Source organism: Pelodiscus sinensis, chromosome 3 (genome assembly GCF_052426305.1).
Source record: "Pelodiscus sinensis isolate ZL-2025 chromosome 3, ASM5242630v1, whole genome shotgun sequence".
Taxonomy (NCBI): Eukaryota; Metazoa; Chordata; order Testudines; family Trionychidae; genus Pelodiscus; species Pelodiscus sinensis.
Genome location: NC_143054.1, coordinates 6,558,434 through 6,572,736, shown reverse-complemented (window position 1 = coordinate 6,572,736; position 14,303 = coordinate 6,558,434). Strand labels below are relative to the sequence as shown.

The 14,303-nt window shown below is 44.9% G+C and overlaps 1 protein-coding gene across 13 annotated transcripts in view; it reads left to right on the top strand.

Moving 5' to 3' along the window:
• The window catches only part of HMBOX1 (homeobox containing 1), a 158,702-nt gene that overhangs the window by 73,320 nt on the left and 71,079 nt on the right, over positions 1-14,303 (top strand). The window lies entirely within an intron of this gene.

The window sequence follows — 14,303 nt, the reverse complement described above, 5'->3', positions numbered from 1 at the left end:
GACAGCGGGGATGGTTGAAGGCAGAATAGACTTTCACATCAAAGCCATTGGTTGAAATCCAGCTTGAATCAGTTATGCCACTAAATTGTTATCGGCTCCTGCCAGTTAGCTGATGTGCAATGAGTCATTTGGTCTCTGTCCAACTGGACAAATAAATTGCATCACTATCATAAAAAGCCCCACCACAATTGTTAGCAAGTGATACCCTTGCTGGGTGCTCTCTTCAGAAAGGAGTAAGATTCAAGGGCACTTTATTGGGGTGGCATGAGAGAAGCTTGTACAGCACAATATCTGTTTTGTGGCTATAGGAATATAGTCTCTGAGGCTGTAAGGTCAGCATTTCTCATATGCCTAATGTTCACAAACACGGAATAAAAACTCTGCGGTTAAGAAGTTCATATCCTCGACAAACTGCAAGCAGCTGTGTTGATCAAACTTCTCTCTGGTTAGCTGTTTATCTTGCTCTGTGCTAGATAGACATTATCCAGTGAATATGTTACCATTTTATCGTTAATAGGCTCATACCTCACTGTTGGGCTTGTTTAGTTTAGAAAAGAGAAGACTGAGAGGGGACATGATAGCAGATTTCAAGTATCTAAAAGAGTGTTACAAGGAGGAGGGGGAAAAATTGTTCTCCTTAGTCTCTGATGATAGGGCAAGAAGCAATGGGCTTAAATTGCAGCAAGGGAGGTTTAGGATGGACATTAGGAAAAAGTTCCTAACTGTCAGAGTGGTCAAACACTGGAATAAATTGTCTAGGGAGGTTGTGGAATCTCTATCACTGGAGATATTTAAGAGCAGGTTTGACAGACATCTATGAGGAATGATTCTAGATGGTGCTTGGTTCTGCCGTGAGGGCAGGGGACTGGATTTGATGATCTCTTGAGGTCCCTTCCAGTTCTAGCATTCTATGATTCTATGATTAAATGTAATTGTAAAGGCAGAAAGCAAATCGTATGTTGAAGTCAAGGGACAAGGTCATGTTTAGTGGCACCCAGAAAACTGTAATCTGTTGCAAATAATCTTTTTATAAAACCGAATTAAGATTTAGATGACATGCTTGATGGGATGAAGAATAATGCTGTTACCCGTGACAGCAATTTGTCCTATATATTCCAGTTGTGTCTCAGAACATGTCTGCATTTTGTAGGTCACAATTGACATGAGTTTATTAGAATTGGGATTCAAAAATTGTCCAAGTTTAGGCTCTGGTTCTCAACATTTTGGCTTCAGCCCAGGTCTAGATTATGTACATCAGTGGTCCCCAACCTTTAGAGGCTCCCGGGCGCCTGGGGGCGGGGCCACTGCCGTGCCGGGCGCCCGGGGGCGGGGCCGCGCGTCCTGGGGCATGCCAGGGGCGGGGATGCCCTTGCACTTGGCGCCGGCATGTGCCCCGGGGCTGGGGCCGCCCAAGCGCCTTGTGCCGTGGGCCTGGGGCTGGCGCCGCCGCCCGAGCCGTGCGCCTGGGGCCAGCACAGGTGCCATGTGCCCGCATGTGCCCCAGGGCTGGGGCCGCCCGAGCGCCACGCGCCTGGGGCCGGCACCTCCAGTGTGCCGTGCTCCGGGGGCGGGGCCAGCCCAGGTTGTCGGCGGGCGCACACAAATGCCCTGGCGGGCGCCATGGCGCCCGCGGGCACCGCGTTGGGGACCACTGATGTACATTGTATCAAATGGATGTAGTGCCTTGCATCAAAAAGCATAGTCATTTCTGCAGTCTCATAAGTCTTGCAGCACTTGTGGGGTAGAGCACTGCATTTTAATGGAGACTGCCAGACCCAGAGGACCCGAGGAAAAAATCTCTGTAGGGATAGCCAGTGTACCTTGCATTTATTATTTAGCCGGCAGGCTGGAGAGACATCACCACTTGTGGCTATTAAGGAGCCCAGAACTCTCTAAAAAAAATAGGGTTATTAGCCATTGTGTTCTGGCCTAATTCCTATTTGAATAATTAAATTCCCTTAGACATATCAGGGGTGGGGTGAGGAGGCATACTGAAATTTCTGAATGAGGGAAAACTGGAAAGAAGAGGGCAGGTGATCCCATAAATTGGTGGTTATTCTAGTACTTAAGATTCACCAAGCCAGCAACAAAACATCTTCTACAGTCCTTTACTGGTTACCCAGAAACAGATTCCTTGAAACATTCCAGCCTTGGGCTTCCACACAGACAGCCAAGTCAAATATGATGAGAGTTATTGAAAAAAAATTTCATTTTATAAAAAGTTCTACCAACCCCAAAGGAGCAGACACATTGCCCACCGAGTCAATTAATATTTCAGATCTTACCCAAATACATGCTTACCGCATATTTTTATTAACTAAACTAAAATGTATTTTAAAAGAGGAGAGAGAGGGGATTGGTTAAAAGTTCATTATACATATAGATATGAATAAAGTTCATAGGTCAGTTTCATAGTAGAGTTGTGGAACTTCTGAGATGTAAAAAAAGTTCTTTCAAAATTATTTCCATAGGTCCTCAGTCTTGGGTCTCAGAGTTCCCCAATGAAGCTTGAGCAAATCTGAGATACAGGATCAAGGCCCAAGAGTTCTTTTTATAGTTACTGGAAGCCTCTTGACAGCGTGTCAAGAGCTCCCCTCTTGGGTGGAGCATTGCGGCTTTGAAGTAGAATCACGTATTTACTATGTATACACAGGTACCAAGTTTCATTCATCAGCATAAGGTAATTATCCATTAAGCAATTCATAGGCAGTTTGTAGTAAACTTCAAAGAGCAATATAGACAATGATATTATTACACCCAGGCTTCATCTACATGTTAATATTTCCATTTGATCTCTGAATAATAGATATAGCAACAGACAGGAACCATCTGTTCACATGGTTAACGTCTAACAAGAGGTAAATAAATACATACAATTAGTATTACCCCTAATTCTCTAACAATACAGGTTTGCATTTCAAAGCTCTAGTCTGTCTAACATGGAATGGCCCTAATTACCATTCACATACTTTTCTAATATGTCTCTAATCTAGAGGTTGAATTTGGGTTGCTTAGCCTTTTGGTTGCTTAGCTTTTTCTGGCTCGGTGTCACGGTATCATTCAATTTCAATTAGACATGGAGTTCTTATTCTTTTCCTGCTGTACACTTATTTTTAAGGTTGCTCCGAGATGTTACACATCTGCTGCATTCTACCATTTAGAACTTCAGTGATCGGTAAAGATATTTTTGTTTCCTTGTGGGCAAAGGCCCGTTCCTTGGTGGGGCATATTCACGAAGAATGTAAGAATGGCCATACTGGGTCAGACCAATGGTCCATCTAATCCAGTGTCCTGACTTCTGAAAATGGCCAATGGTAGGTGCTTCAGAGGGCATGAGCAGAACAGGTAATCATTGAGGGATCTAACCCCTGAGATGTATTACCAGCTTCTGGCAGAGGCTAGGGATGCTTCAGAGCACAGTTTGCATCCCTGTTCTTCTTGGCTAATAACCACTGACGGTCTTGTCCTCTGTGAATATATAGTTCTTTTTTTGAGTCCTGTTATCATCTTGTCCTTCACAACATCTGAGTTCCACAGGTTGACTGTTCATTGACTGCCTTTCCTTTGTTTTAAACCTGCTGTCTATTCATTTCATTTGGTGACCCCCTAGTTCTTAGTTTTTGAGAGAGAGGAAATAACACTTTCTTATTTACCTTCTCCACACCAGTCATGATTTTACAGACCTCTATCATATCCCCCCCTTATAGGGATGTTACATTTAGATTAATGGGCTAATTGAATAGTTAATGCAGGGCCCAGGGCTTTTTCTACATTTCAAAGGCGAAAGCGCTACAGGGAGCATGGGGCCAGCAGGGGAATCAAGTAGTCCCCCACTAGCCCCGTGCTCCCCGTGGCGTTTCAAAGTGGCAGCACCACATGGGGCCCAGGGTCAGCTGGGACTCCAGGCTGCACGCGATGTTTCAAAACAGCAGACCTCGGGCTCCATGTGGTGCTGCCGATTTGACACACCGTGTGCAGCCAGTTGGCCCTGGGCTGCATGCAGAATTTCAAACCTGCAGCACCACGTGGAGCGCAAGGTCTGGCCCCCAACTCCATGTGGCGCTGCCGCTTTGAAGCGCCTCCTTCCCCCTCCCCTCCCCTGCTGCCTCTTTCTTATAGATGCAGCAAGGAGGGGAAAGCGACTAGTCGACTAGTGTGTTGACTATCTGATAAGCATTTGATTATTGGATAGTCGACTAGTCATTTACATCCCTACCCCCTTAGTCATCTCTTTTCCAAGCTGAAAAATCAGTCTTCTTAATCTCTTCTCATATGAAAGTTGTTTCATCTGCCTAATCATTTTTGTTGCCCTTTTCTGTACCTTTTTCAATTCCAATATATCATTTTTTAGATCAGGTTACCATGAATGTATCAATGGGCAATATATTATCTATCCCTTTCTTAATGGTTCCCAACATTGTTACCTTTTTTTGACTGTTGCTGCACATTGAGTAGATGCTGGAGGTGTTGCCACACCCCACCCCAGGGAGAAGAGCAGAAGACAGGTCCTCCTGACCTATCTTCTGCTGCAGCCAATCAGGACCCATCAAGCTGGCATAAAAGAAGCTGCTGGGCTGGGACCTGGCAGTTCCTCACTGGAGCTCAGCCTAGTCAGACCTAGGGATTTAGTGGGAAGAGAGGGGCCCCTTGGACAGCTCCAAGTGTGAGCTGGACTTGAGACCTGGTCCAGCAGCTGAAGACTGGCCATGATAGACTCCAATAAATTGCAGAACCTGGACAAGGTGTGGTGAGAGCTTGACCTCAGAGCCCTGAGAGAGAGGCTTGGATGGAGCAGCTTCTTGGGGAAGGGGACCTGAGGAGCGAGGTAGCAGTGAATGGCAGTGACAGTTAGCGGGCAACTGCTGCTTACAGGGTGCCTGGGTCAGGACCCAGAAGAATGTGCGGGCCTGGGTCCCCCACGACCTCCAGCACCTACAAAAAGGGGGTAAGAAGAAGCCTGGTCCCAGGTGACCGACCAGAAAAGCCTTGTGGGACACCTCCACTCCCAGAACCAGTCAGGGTGGAGAAGTTACGGACACACCCTCTGCCACAAAGGGGCACCCACGAGAGGGTGAGCCCCTTCACAGAGTGTTTTCAGAGAACTATCCACAGTGACTCCAAGACCTTTTCCTGGAGTGGCCAGAGCTCATTTAGACCCCATCATTGTGTATATATATATCTTTGTAATTGTTTTCCAATGTGCGTTACTTTGCATGTAACAACATTCATCTGCCAGTCCAGTCACCCAAGTTTAGAGGTCATAAGAACATAAGAACGGCTGTACTGGGTCAGACCAAAGGTTCATCTAGCCCAGTAGCCTGTCTGAGTTCTGGGGTCTGAGCTCCCAGACCTGGTGCAAGCCAAAATTGAGCCTGCCCACCTGGCTCCTAATACACTTTAAATGCAGAGACACAGCGGGGGTAGGTCCCGGACCCAGCACAAGCCGGGACTGAGCCGTGCTGCTGGCCAGCCTGCTAAAAAATGTACTGCCGAGGTGAGGGGGAATGTGTGTGGTCTATAGCAGTAACCTATGCGCTTTTGCTTATTGGTTAATCGGTTAATCGACTACACTATTACATCCCTAGGTGGGGCCACCACTAGTTACCTCTCCATTTTGAAAACTGACCATTTATTCCTACCCTTTGTTTCCTATTTTTTAACTGGTTATTGAACCATTAGAGAACCTTTCTTCATATCCCATGACAGCTTACTTTGCTTCAGAGTCTTTGGTGAAGGATTTTGTCAGAAGCACTCTGAAAATCTAAGTACACTTTTTCCACGGGGTCCCCCTTGTCCGCAGGCTTGTTGACCCCCTCAAAAAATTCTAGTAAATTGGTGAGGCATGATTTCCTTTTACACAAACCATGTTGATTCTTCCCCAGCAAACTGTCTTCATCTCTGTGTCTGATAATTCTGTGTTTTACTATAGGATCAACTAATTTGCCTGGTACTGAAGTTAGACTTACCAGCCTGTTACTGCTAGACCCTTTTTAAAAGTCAGTGTTGCATTAGCTATTCTCCAGTCATCTGGTACAGAAGCTGATTTAAATTACAACTTATGTACCACAGTTAATAGTTTTATAATTTCACATTTAAGTTCCTTCAGAACTCCTGGGTTGAATACTGTCTGGTCCTGGTGACTTTTTACTGTTTAATATTTCAGTTTGTTCCAAAACCACTTGTAATGATGCCTCAACTTGGGACAATTCTTTAGATTAGTCACCTAAAAAGAAAGGCTCAGGTTTGGAATCTTCCTCGCATCCTCATTTGTGAAAACCAAAGGAAAGACTTCATGTAATTTTCCCTGACTGCTACTTTAATATCTCCATTGTCCAGTGACTTTACTCGTTATTTAGCAGGCTGTTTCTTTTTGAGTCTTTGGCTAGCTATTTTTCAAAATCTTTTTGTGCCTTCCTAATTATATTTTTACACTTGACTTGCCAGAGTTTATGCTCCTTTCAGTTTTACTCCCTGGGATTTAACTTCCACTTTAAATAATGTCTTTTTGTCTCTAATTGCTTCTTTTACTTTGTTGTTAAGCCACAGTGGCACTTTTTTAGTCCTCTTAATATGTTTTTTTTTAAAATTTGGGATATACATTTATGTAGAACCTCTGTTATGATGTCTTCTAAAAGTTTCTGTGCAGCTTGCAGGGTTTTCACTTTCGGAACTGTACTTTTAATTTCTGTTTAATTAACTTCCTTGTTTTTTGTGTAGTTCCCCTTTCTGAAATTAAATGCCAGTGTATTGGGCTGTTTTGTGTCTCTCTTCCCACTTCCTCCCAAGACAGGGATGTAAAATTATATTTTATTATGGCCACTGTTACTAAGTGGTTCAACTATATTCACCTCTTGGACAAGATCTTGTGGTCCACTTAGGACTAAATCAGTATTGCCTCTCCTCTTGTGTGTTGCAGGACTAGCTGCTCCAAGAAGCGGCAATTTAAGCTATCAGGAAACTTTATCCCTGTGTCCCATCCTGAGGTGAAATGTATCTAGTCAATATGGGAATAGTTGAAATCCCCCATTATTATTGACTTTTTATTTTTATAGCCTCTCTAGGATGCTGACAGTGAAATGCTCAGGGACATTAGTCAGGTGGTCGGTAGCATATCCCTACTGCTATGTTCTCCTTAATTACTAGCCATAGATATTCTCTGATACAGTTTGGTTCAAAGACTTTTACTTCATTTGACACTTTGCTTCCCCCCCCCCCCCCCCCCCCACTTATAGTGCCACTCCCCAAACAGCATGACCTCTTCTGTCCTCTTGGTATATTTTGTACCCTGGTATTATTGTGTCTTATTGATTATCTCATTCCACCAAGTTTCAGTAATGCCTTTTATGTTAGTATCCTCATTTAATATGAAGCACTTTAGTTCACCCATCTTATTATTTAGACTTCTAATATTTGTATGTAAGGACATTAAACATTTTAATTTTTAGCTGTCTACCATTATGCAATGGAACTGAATGGGACTCTTTTTCATTTGACTGTTTCTCATCAGATCTTATGCATATTTTATCAAGTTCCATCCTCCTTTCTTACTAGAATATAGAGAATCTCCTTTTAATAGTTCCTCTATAGATGTCTCTAACCCAGGGGCAGGCAATAATTTTTTATGGGGGGCCATGCCAAGATTTGGTAAGTGGTCAAGAGTTTCCCTTTTCTATGGAGGGGCTGTGGGGTCTGGGATGGAGGTTGGGTGCTAAAGGGAGCTCGGGGTAGGGGAATAGGGCGCAGGAGAGGATTCTGGCCTCAGAGAGGTGTGTAGGAGAGGGTGGAAGGTCTGTGAGGGAGGAAGGTATAGAGAGTTTGCTTATGTCCTGGGGAAGCAGATTGGGGAACAGGGTCCAGGAGGGGTGTGGATGCAGGAGAAGGATTCTGGACTAGCAGAAGTTTTAGGAGGGGTGCTGTTCGTGTGGCTGTCTGCACTGCTGGAAGTGGGGAGCGAGGAAGAGGCTTCACGAGCTGCCCCTCTCCCCAGCAAAATCTCTCAGCTCCCATTGGCCAGTTGCCGGCCAACCGGAACTGCGGGATTTTGCTGGGGAGGTGTGTGGGGGCAATGTGCTGAAACCTCTCCCCCTCCCTTCCTGCTCCCTGTTGCAGGGATGGGCGCAGGCCGGATCAAAAGGCTTGGTGGGCTGGATATGGCCCATGGACCGTATCTTCCCTGCCCCTGGTCGAGAGGGATGCTCTGGTCATGGTCTGAAGAAGAGCTCTGTGTAACTTCAAAGCTTGTCTCTCTTCCATCCAAATTTGATCCAATAAAAGATATTACTTCACTCACTTTGGCTGTCTTAGGTGCATTATAAACATTTAGATAAGAACATAAGAATGGCCATACTGGGTCAGACCAAAGGTCCTTCTAGCCCAGTATCCTGTCTGCCAACAGTGGCCAGCACCAGGTGCCCCAGAGAGGGTGGACCAAAGACACGATCAAGCGATTTGTTTTCTGCCATCCCTCTCCAGCCTCTGACAAACAGAGGCCAAGGACACCATTTTATCCCCTGGCTAATAGCCTTTTATGGACCTAACCTCCATGAAATTATCTAGCTTCTCTTTAAACTCTCTTATAGTCCTAGCCTTCACAGCCTCCTCTGGCAAGGAGTTCCACAGGTTGACTACATGCTGTGTAAAGAAGAACTTTCTTTTATTAGTTTTAAACCTGCTACCCATTAATTTCATTTGGTGTCCTCTAGTTCTTCTCTTTAGGGAACTAATAAATAACTTTTCTTTATCGGCCCTCTCCACACCACTCATGATTTTATAGACCTCTATCATATCCCCCCTCAGTCTCCTCTTTTCTAAACTGAAAAGTCCCAGTCGTTTTAACCTCTCCTCATATGGGACCCGTTTCAAACCCCTAATCATTTTAGTTGCCCTTTTCTGAACCCTTTCTAAGGCCAAAATATCTTTTTTGAGATGAGGAGACCACATCTGTACACAGTATTCAAGATGTGGGCGTACCATAGTTTTACACAGGGGCAGTAAAATATTCTGGGTCTTATTTTCTATTCCTTTCCTAATAATTCCTAGCATCCTAATCTAGATACTGTCTGCCAGCAACATAGCTCTGCCGCCTTGCATCATCTTATCACCCCCATATAAGAAATACAAATATACTTGACACTTTAGATTTTTCTATTTGGAATGTAGCTAAACAGGGCCAACATGGATCCAGTGGTTTGCTTCCAAAGAGACATGTTTAATTAGCATTTTACATCGGGCTGGCTTTTGGTCACTGATGAGAAGATACCGTGTATGATCTGGTATTTTGTGATATAGGCAGTAAAATTTGACAGCCTCAACTGATCATAACCATTACTCTCACCAGGTACTTACAGTCCTTCTCCTCCCCTCTTAGTTTTGCTTGCTGATCCTTTCATAGTTGGTTGAATCTTGCAGGAATAAGAGGGCTCTACAGAAAACAAAATGAATTGTTAGCCAAAGGGTTAAGGAGAATAAAAGGCTCATACAAACATGTGGGGATAAAGTACTAGAGAACGTCCATTAATTAATTAATGGGGTGGATGGAATTAATTATTCTAAAGTGGCTGGCTTGCTTAACTGCTTCGTAAATTGGTCTTTAATAACGACAGTAAAACAGGAGGCATGAAGAACTAGAAAGTAACTGGGACCTTGTTAAAATAACTGTACTTTACCTAATAATATAGTTACTGTTTAAAATGCCATGGAGGCTTGGTAATGTTGAACATATTTTAGTGTTGCCAACTTTTATGACTTTTACTGCAGGTCTCACGTTCTGTGGTATTTTTCTTGACGTCCCACTTCTTATATGTGAGGATCCCAGAAGATTTAAAAACAATCAAGTTAGTAGTACTCATGATTGAGTAGAAAATCTTGAAAATGTGACCTACCATTCAAAATCCACCAGGCAAATAAAAACTCTTCCACAAGTAGTAATTGTAAAAAAAACTAACAAAACCCTCTTGGCTTTTAAGCCAATCTCATGGGTTTGGGATGTCTGACTCCCAATTTAAAGCATGTGAGCATGTGCTTAGGGAAACTAATTGATGAACTTGCTGAATTGTTGATGGCCCTTTTTGCGAAGTAATGGAGAGCTGGGAAGGGAAAACTGTGTAAACCAAATGCAGATTGGCTCCTTATAGGCTGTGGCGAGTGTTTCTCTTGCCTGACATAGTGCCATTGTGCTGCAGCGGGAAGGCATAAATTCCAGCTCGAGGAAACGTATTTGCGCTCTCTCTGATTGAGCTAGCGAGCTGAAACCAGAAGAGCAGCGGCAAGGGCTGGCCGTGTGTTGAGTATGTGCTTAGCGCCTCAGAAGGGATTGCGCTTACGGAGTCTAGCCCCTCCCATTGCTTGTGGAGCTGCGGCTACACTTCACCATGCTAGCTCCATCAGTGTGAGCTCCGTGTCCTCGAGCTGCAGCAGGAAGGTGTAAATATACCCTCAGTGTACTCGCCATGGGCATCAGGGATAATAGGCAGGGGAAGGCAATGTCTTCCCAAACAGATTGCCTGGCCCTACCCGTGCTTTGCCCCCAGGTTCCATTCCCCTTCAGTGCGTCTCCCTCAGGCAGTCTGGGATTCAGCCCCACCAACGCTGGGGCCATGCCGCCAGCTGCCCCAATAGTATGGGGGGCCCTGCTTGTCAGGGGCAGGGCTGGGGCCTGCTTCCCTCAGTCTTAGGTTCACCTGCTGCCCATGGTACTCACACTAGTTCTGCTTGACCTAATGTGCTAAAACAGTGTTTCTTAAACTTTTTAAGACCGAGAAACACCAAACAATAATATTTTTTTATGCGAAACACCAAGGATTTTTTGTTGAGCCAAAAAAGAAGGTTGGGGAAAAAGAGTCGGGGGGGGGGAAAGTTACAGGAAAAAAAGGGTCGAGGGGAAGTTATTGAACCAAAACAAAAAGTTGCTTGCCCCTTTAAGGGTGGCCATTTTGAATTCTGTTGTTCTCTGCGGCACACCGGTGTGCCACAGAACACAATTCAAGAAACACTGTGCTAAAAGTATCATTGCATCCGTGGGAGCTCAGGCAATGTCTCAAGCTAGCCACCTGAACTGGGTACCCAGTGAGGGGCCCAGAGGGTATATACTTAGATGGTGCTACCCTGACTACACTGCTATGTGTAGTCTGCTGCCTCGAGCAGAACTAGCACAAATACCTCTGCTTAAGCTCATAATCATACCTCCCAGCAAATGGGAGATGTACTCAAAGAGTCTAATTCAAATCCCCTCCCTTTCTTTGCATCAGAACAACCTTCCCTGCCTTCAGTCAGAAACTAGAGGTCAGTCTAAAGTACGAAAACACAACCCAAAAATAAACAACAGGCTTAAATCCTCTTTGATGAGGAATTATTATGGAAAAGTGCCATACATTGTAAAGGTATGTTTTGTGGTCATAGCCTCTCTTTAACATCTGGAAGGGGGGGCTGAAAAGCACATTAAGGCCCCAGACCTACCAGAGCCCCATAATGTCTCTGAGGCTCTGTGTGGGTGTAATGCATTTCAGGGTCATGGGCGAAATCCATGTTTTAACTGGAAAGCACTGTGAACCCGAGGGTTGGTAGGTACGTGATATAGTACTTAGGCCAGGTCTATGTTAAATAGTTAGATCAGCCCAGTCATGTTGCTCAGCGGTGTGAAAAATCCACCTCTTTGAACAACGTAAGTAAGAGCAACTAACCCCCGCTGTATGCAAGACCATGTCGAAAGAAGAATTCTTCTGTCAACCTGGCTAGTGTCTCTCGGAGAGGTGGAGTAACCACTGTAGTGTGTCACTGTTGTGGTTTAAGTGTAGACTTGGCTTTACTGTGTTTTCTTAAGGTAGGCGAGGTAACCTTCAGGAGCTGACTATTAAAATAGCAGTGAAGACATGGCAACTCCAGTTAGCAGCTAGAGCTAAAGCTTGGGATTGAACTCAAGTTAAAATTGGAGTTCCTATCATTTCACTTTCCCTCCGGACTGAACTAAATGATCTGGGAGCTGGCTTCCATCTCTTAATTGTTTGCAGCTCCATTCAATTATTAGAATTCTGCACTGGCTGTCACCCTCTGATTATAGCAGACACAGTTGGGAGGCAGGGTTTTTTTATTTAAAATAATCATTATTGCAGAAATGAATACTAATCAGCCATAAAAGTCAGACTCTCATTGGAGTGATCTACTACCAATGGCAGCAGAAGAGTGTTGGAGGGCACTGGACCAACATGACTCCAGCCTCGTCTCACCCTCGCAGCTAGGGTCACGGGGCATGAGTCCCCGTGAATCCTCCTCCACTCCTCTCCCCTATCCACCCTTGTGTCCCCTGGTGGCAGCAGCAATGCTGAACATTTATGAGGGCAGACACGCTTGTGGACTCGAGAAGAAAAATGCGTATTCATTTGTTAAATCGTTTTTAAGAACACAGCCGTAGCCACTTCTGCAATTGTGAGGAGCAAACCAACTTAAGGGACTGAGTGTGTATAACTGGGCAGGACTTGAGGTAGGTGCTTCTGCTTCACTGCCCATCCCTCTGTACTCTGGGATTCCATTTATAGGTGCGGAACCCCTTTTAAAGGGACCCATGCATCCTGTGTCAGAGTCATGGTATAGCAGCCTGGCTCTAGGATGGCCAATCTCTCTTCCCCCAGGTCAGAACTTTATCATGGATGTAGCAGCCTGGAAAGGACTCTCCATACACACATCGACACCAAGAGTAGTAAGCACTGGGAACTGCCAGCATCTCATGCACTTGGCCTAACACAGAGAAGACAAACACCGAGTTCATTTGGGGTGCAGGGTTGTTGGGGAAGGCAGCCCCACTTATGTAAAGGTCTGGGAATATCATCGGGTCCTATTCCCTTCCCCCCGGTTTTAATATGCTCCTTAGGGCTCCCCACACATGCTTAGTATATTGTCAGCCCTCTTACCATCCACTGCCATGCTTGGGATTCCAGGATGGCTCCAGTGAACTCTAGAGAGTTTGCCATTGCTTCTCTTCTCACAAAGACTCTGAGGGACCACAGAAAGGGGCGAATACCCCATAATTTTGCCCCATTGTTATGCTGCCCTTTGACCTCCAGCTTCCACCTCAAAGATCCTCTGATGGCTGAAAGAAGGGCCTCTGCTTCGCGTAGACTTTAGAAGGTCTCTTATAAGGGGACTTGAGAGGAGAGAGTTGAAGGGGTAGGGTTGCTAGATGGTTTAAAAAAAATACCGACGCCCCCACCTCTCAAAAAAAAAAAAAAAAAAACACCAGGAAAATATTCTGTTGAGAGAAAAATTAAGGGGGGGGGGGGGCAAAATTGTTGAGCAAAAAAAAAAAAAAAAAAAAAAGAAGGTGCTGTGCCTTTAAATGACCCCATGCCACTCACTCCCCCGACAAATGCAGCAGGGGAAAATTGTCCCCACTGGGCTTCCATCCGAGGGGAAACAGGAAATACGGGACATTTTACATATCCGGTATTTTCTGGGTTTTTTTTTTTTACCAGACAAGAGACCCAAATAATGGACAGTCCAGGCGAAAACCAGACACCTGGCAACCCTATGAAGGGGCTGTATGGCCATATCCCCTTGACCTGCTGATGCCTGCAGGAAGGGAGAGTGCCCAGCATTGATTGTCACCATTTTGCAATGAGCTCAGGTCTCTAACAGTAATGTGACATGCTGCACTGTGCTTGTCAGGTCTGGCAATCCATGGCAGTGTTCCAGATTCAAAAGTTAGTAATTTCTGAAATGAAACTTCTATCATCTGCACTTTGGTGCTGTGGGGCACTAGATTTCATTTAGGGAAGTTTAACAAACTGGGTTCTAGCGCTCTCCTTCCTTCAAAAAAGTTAAGACTGCTTGATCTCTTCACACTTCTGATGTTAGGGAATCATGATTTATGAACCCTTTTCTGAAAGACTGAATGTTTCTCAAAAAAATCTGCTTTTGGCCCAGAGCTAACTTGTGTGTTTCAAGGCCAATGGGTAGAGCCCGGAAAATCTGCGGATGTCTGTTTTATATCCATGGACCAGTGTTCCCTGTAAGCTGAGTGCTTGAGTGGTCACCCAGCTGATTGGCAAAGCGCCCACAGCCTGCCAGGGCTGGCAGCATGTTTTTCTACTGGTGGTGTACATCTGCACATGCCTCAGTGCACATAACAAAATTTATTCCACCCATTGATGGAAAAACACTGCCAAGGACCATGTTTGCAGATCAGATGCAGATCCAAATTTGCTAGCCACATAGCACTCTCCCAGTAAGGACTTTGGATGGTGGATTTGTGTATTGGTTGAAACTGGTCAGATTTGTGGAGTCTCAGTTACATCTTTAATTATGAAGCAGCT